The sequence below is a fragment of the Argopecten irradians genome, chromosome 3, assembly GCF_041381155.1.
Source record: "Argopecten irradians isolate NY chromosome 3, Ai_NY, whole genome shotgun sequence".
In the NCBI taxonomy this organism is placed as follows: domain Eukaryota; kingdom Metazoa; phylum Mollusca; class Bivalvia; order Pectinida; family Pectinidae; genus Argopecten; species Argopecten irradians.
Genome location: NC_091136.1, coordinates 1,591,159 through 1,597,484, shown reverse-complemented (window position 1 = coordinate 1,597,484; position 6,326 = coordinate 1,591,159). Strand labels below are relative to the sequence as shown.

The following is a 6,326-nucleotide window of genomic DNA, read 5'->3' as shown; positions in this document are numbered from 1 at the left end:
TTCAAATATTGACTTTAAAAACGGTCTAAACGATTGTTCAGAATAAACGAAAACGGTCTAGCGTTATGCTTTGTTTTTTTTAGTTTAATGTCCCCCCTATTAACAGCCAGGGTCATTGAAGGACGTGCCAAATTTATTGGTGGAGGAAAGCCGGAGTTCCCGGAGAAAAACCACTGACCAGCGGTCAGTACCTGGCAACTGCCCCACGTGGGATTCAAACTCACGACCCAGAGGTGGAGGGCTTGTGGTGATATGTCGAGACATCTTAACCACTCGGCCACCGCGGCCCCTAGCCTTATGCTCTACCGACTGAGCTACCTCACCGGTGATCGACCCTGACCAATTCTGCTTCACAATTATGAAGTTAAAACATCTGCAGTACTTATTGTGCCAAAAGTATTTGGTTGAATTTTTTTTTTACTACATACAGTACATATTTTTGGCCTATTTTGGCGTATTACTGTACATTGCTGGCATAAGATGAAGTTAAGTATTAACGTTTACAATGAAAGCAAATGTGTCTGTTGATGCATGGCACAGATAGCCAACTAATTGACAATTAAATAACATCAGTAAATATAAAACAACCTGTATTATAGGTGTTCATATCTAAATTTATTTCTGAAATACTTCAGGAAGTATCAGTGTAGTAGACCTATTACAATATAATACATGTAATAACTTGGAACTAAACAAGATTATGGAATTCATTTTTACATAAAAAACTGTTTCATTTAAAGATGCTCCACTGCTGACAGAACATAAACCATACTCATCATTTGAACAATAATTGGTGTTTGATTGTATATACATCTGTATAAATAACACAAAAAGTAATGTAAAATAATTTTGCATTTAGTGCATGTGCGATCAGCTAGTACCTCTTCCCATATACATGTAGGACATAGTGCCATGGATTTTTTTTCGGGACACAATTACATTAATTTTAAGTAGCAGCTCAAAATTTTCAATGTGGTAATGGTGTAAAGTTAGTAACTTTTGTAACTGAAGAAAAAAACTTATACATCCTGTCCTGTTTTTGATAGAGAAAAAATACCAATTGTCAGCAGTGGAACATCTCTAGGTATCAAAACATAGAATAGCCATCATGGTAACTGAGTAGGTTAATACAATAGACAAAGTCATTTGACACAAAACAAAAATACTTAAACCTATATATGTCAAGCTTGGAATAACAACTTTCCATGAATTTAAGTTAGAAATCTAAACAAGAGACTCAATGTGCCTTAACAGTCATCTGACTACACCTCTAAGGATTTTATTGACAGAAAGTCTTGATTGAAGGTCAAGGTCATTCATTTAAACAAACTTGGTAGCATTCCAGCAGTCTACAGACCAGATATCAGTATCACGGGGCTTTCAGTTAATGAAAACAAACTGTTTGAATGGTAAGTTTACACAATGAGAATGATAATGGACAGAGCACAGACAGACTCTTGCTCTGAACAAAACCTAGTCCATGTTAACTCCTAATAATTTCTGTATGACATTAATAAATGTGTAGCCAGTTCTGAGTTCTGCATTATGTAATACCAAAAATTCCAATAAACATTCAACATATAAATACAACATTTATCCCATTCAAGCATCACACAGGCAAAAAGCTTAATTATATTTGATCACAATGACCACAAAACTTTCATTTTCTTTTTTTTTTCTTTCTTTGTTTACTTCCTATTTTCTTTTAAACTAAGTATCTGTTTTTCAAGATAAATTTATTTCCTTTTGTGCTGTTTCAGTGAGACCATTATCGACAGGATTAAGGTGCGACATAAAAGGAAAGTGCTTTCCTTCAATGAGGAAAAATGACCCCCTCATTCTCTACATTTGACCTTGGATTCGATTCAAAATTCAAACTGCACATGTAAGGCAGACTCAGGCCAATGCAGCCATATCCTCGGTTTATTGTTTACATTAAATCATTATCAAAAACTTAGCCTAAAAACCATTCCATGTGTTGCTTCAAAAACATCAATGCCTCAAACATGGCATATTCCCCAGCGTATGCAAGGTGTCGCACCACAGGCTGTCGATGATATAACTGTTCAAAAAATTTCAAATATGAAACGAAAGAGAACAGATGGTGTAAAATCCAAATTCTACTGTGCAATACAACAACCCATCCCATTCGCAAGTATTTTTCTACACAACTGGAATCTACCAATGTACAGTTAAAAACTTTATTACCAAAAACAATGGAGAATGTTGAAATCACAAACTCGAAAATTGGGCCTGTCCCCAAGGGATCAGTTTTGTCCTACCAGCAGAAAATATCTCCTCATAACACAAACATTATTATCCACCCAAACTTTCCAACATACCCTAGCTAGACATGTTTTATTTCAGCTTCTTTTTACCCCAGTGTGTTAAAAACTGAATATGGCATTGAAAAAAATTGAACGTGTCAAAGACAAATAAAAAATGCCTGATAATTGAAGTAAAATACAGCATTCATGTATTTGTCTAAAACAAAGGAATTGATAGTCAACAAACAAGCATAGAACATTATATCTATGTAAAAATATTCTTAAACACCAATCACAATTTCTGTTTTTTTATGATACTGTATAGTTACTGAATAGCTAAGTATACATAATTCAGTATGAGGATAAATTTTGTAAAAGTTAAAATAACTTTCCTTGAAAATTTGTGAGTAAACAACATATGGTCCAAATCTGGTTCACAGTTCCAGCAATTGACAAAGGTACAACTTGATCAAAAATATGGTATTTTTTACATCTTCTTATTGCCCGTTCAACATGTATCCTCAACCTTGCTATTTGTTGTGTTCTGCTGACTTCCTCTTTACTAAATTTGCCTTTGCTTCCCAAAAATGGGGGAATAACTAATTTTGCTCCGATTGGAGTTAATAAATCCTGTATCAAAAATCACTTGTCTGTCATTACTTCATCACCTGCTTCTAACAAATCTAAAATACCACTACGTTGGGTAATATCTTTGTCTGATATGTTGCCAGTGTACAATCTACTAACAAAACAAACAGCTCCATTTGGAGTTATACCAATCAGACCTTTAAAAGTTGTGTGAGATTTGTAATTAGAATAAGTTTGAGAATTTAGAACTTTTGCACTGGGAGTCTGAACACGAATTTCTGTACAGTCTAAAATTACTTTAGTATCAGGAAAAGTTTGTTTAAAACATTCTGGCAAAAAATTCTGAACAATAGCTCTTGTTGGCCAAATTGGTATACAACCTAAAATACAGTATAAATAGTTACTCCATGTTATGATAATACGACTTACAGTGCTCTGCGAAACACAAAAACGTTGAGCTAAATCTTCTTCAAAAACTCCTTGTCGTAGTCTACACAAAAACATAAAAAACTGATCTACATATGACAATGATTCAATTCTATAAGGATTAGTATTAATATTGCAATTTCGTTGAATTTGCGTCCACCGAATCATGTTAGAAGCTGTTGGTTCGTTAACATTATAAACAGAACAAAAAAATTCATATGAAGTGAAGCCAGTATAAAAATTGATTAGATCTGGATTAGCTGAAAATTTTTGAATTCCAAATTTCTCCACTTTACTGGTGAGTTCTGTAACCTTCTGTTGCAGCCTTTTAATATGGTTCTTCATCTCCTGGAACGTAAAACAAAAAGTCAATACAATTTCAATATCATAGAAAGTAAGCTGTATTTTATATAGTGCCTTTAATCAATTAAATTGAAATTATTCTTACCACGAGTAGCTGCTCCTATGTGTGGTATCTACTTATAATCTGGAGTTCATAAATCAATTTTAACAAGACAATCACATGAATTTCCCTTACCATATGTGTTATAAAACTGCATGTATTTTACTCATATACATGGTAACAAAATATATAATATAAATAACACAATCTGATGTACTAGTGGTATAAGTTTTTTTCTTAATTGAAAGTCAAAGGTAAATCGAAGGTCACAGGGGCCTGTTTTGTGTACATAACAAACCATCTTACCTATATTATATGTCAGTGGGTGGATACCAATTAGCATAATTTCCAATCCATTGATGTGGAATAAAATATAAAGCATGGACATAATAATATCTAAAATGGATAACAAATTACTGATACCTCAATATCTTCATCTTTTGATGGCTTTTCGACACAGTAGTCATGCTCCACACTAGGGGGATTAGTTGGCATAGTTGAATGTGCTACCTCAGTTACAGATTATGTACTTTTTTGTATAACCTTCATTGCTGCAAAGAAAAAATGTACATTTACATAAAATATACAGCTAGCCCACTGAGCACAACTGCTGCTGCAGTTTCATAAGCCTCATGTGTTAGTAATTTTCACATTGGCAGAATGTCTTGTACTTTAGTTAAAAAGTTTGAGAAAATTCAGATTTTTTTTTCAAAATGTTTACATGTACATTGCCAGTGCCCAATACCTATAGACCATTGGATATGCTAGATCTCCCAATATATGTTACACACAAATGCATGTCAAAAATATCACAACCAATGCTTAAATGCTTCTATTTGAATTTGCAAATCAAACCTGGTTGCATGATTATCAGTACATGATCAGTGCAATTAAGGAGTTCAAACCTATCACTAGCTGCTGTTCTTTTTCGTGGAGATCTTCTAGGCACAGTGTCTGGAGTCCAGGGAAAAATGGAAGGAACAGTCCCTTTCTTCAATTTACGTAATCCTGAAAATATTTCGAAGACAATTAATTTTTATTTATTCAAATGAGTAACTGAAAGAAAGCGAAAAGAATATGGCAATAATGATCATTCTAAAATCAAATTACTCTACCTATTATGAGTTACTAATGTCAAATTGTCAAACTTTGTCAATGATGTGATCAAATTACGACTTAGTAAAGTTAAAAAGCATATTATGAAATGTGTTACTAATATCACTCAAATTAAATTGTAGTTTTGAGGACCAATTAGGATTATCATAATTGATATACCTTTACTTTGTTTTCTCTATATTCCTTTATAGTGAAAACATATTATTTTTTCACCCGAAAAATGTTGACTGTTTATGTCACATTCACTAATTGCAGCTCACTCAGCCAATTTAGTCGAGTAAACCCATTGAAAACTCTGTCACAGATTCTGTACCCAGGATGTAATTTTTTTTTCACCAATATTCTTTCGTTCTGTGCAATCATAGAATACTAGAAAAGTATTGATTGAGATTCTTTACGAATTCATGAATTTGTAACAGATGGCTCGACATATTACCATAAGCCCTCCGCCTCTGGGTTGCAAGCCTTAAATGACCCTGGCTGTTTATAGGACGTTAAACTTATAAAAAAACTGTAAAAGGAGAGGACAAAATGTACCGGCCAGACCAGGCTTCGAACCCGAGACCATCTGACCAATAGCTGAGCGCTCTACCGACTCAGACTGAGGTACCTGGTCATGGATGATCCACCCAGTCCAATCCCGCTACAAATCTATACTTTGTAGAATTGATTTCAAGTTTGAAATTGTTGCATTAATCTTATTTGCTATTTTATGCACTTTTGATACACATATTTTATGTCAACATATATTAAAAGTTTTGAAGTTTCAGACCGAAGGAGTGTACAGTAGGGAATACAAAGTAAAAGTATAACAATTTGGTGCTCTGACTCATCTCTAGTTCAACCTTACATTTATATGTTGAGTCAAACTCATTCAAATAATTATATTTAAAAAACACCTTTAAATATAAGTTAAATGTATTATCACATGATTTAAATTCAATTATCAGTCAAACTTTTCACAATATCTTCTGTGTTTTGAAAAGCCTTGAGCACACAACAGTTGAATCTGTAACCTACAAGGAAAAATTACGGCATTTAATATATTTCACATGTATAAGACAATAGTATCAAATCACATGTTAAAACATAATATAACTATGTTTATACAGCTGAACATGCTCTCTGAGAAAAGATATCTTGATCCTCATAGACCTTATAATTTTTAAATTGTTCATTGATAATGAAATATGGGGCAAATGGCAGTTTATAAATTCATGGTTAAGCTGACTGTAAAAAGGTAAACAGTTGATTATCCTCTGGGTGATTTGACTCTCATCTGCTAATCTATTAATATTAGATCTCAACATTGTGAAACTTATGACGGGCAATAACCGAAGCTTCTGAGAGAGAACCTGTTTAGGCTTAGCCTGTAGTTTGATCCCTCTCCATACTTTTTATGAAATAAAATCTGTTGAAATTGAACCTCAGGATTCATACGTGCACGACGGTGGTATACCTCTAAAATTTGTGGAGTGAGTTCATCTCTGTCTACATTCCTATTATGTATTTCAATTACCTACACA

General features: G+C 33.4%; 1 long non-coding RNA gene across 1 annotated transcript; it reads right to left on the bottom strand.

The window, feature by feature from the left end:
- Positions 1 to 602: 602 nt before the first annotated feature.
- On the bottom strand, positions 603 to 4,774 carry LOC138317248 (uncharacterized). The gene is made up of 3 exons (XR_011207742.1): positions 4,590 to 4,774; positions 4,108 to 4,235; positions 603 to 3,629 (listed from the first exon to the last, which is right to left on the bottom strand). It is a non-coding gene; the product is annotated as an uncharacterized lncRNA (long non-coding RNA).
- Between the last annotated feature and the right edge of the window lie 1,552 nt (positions 4,775 to 6,326).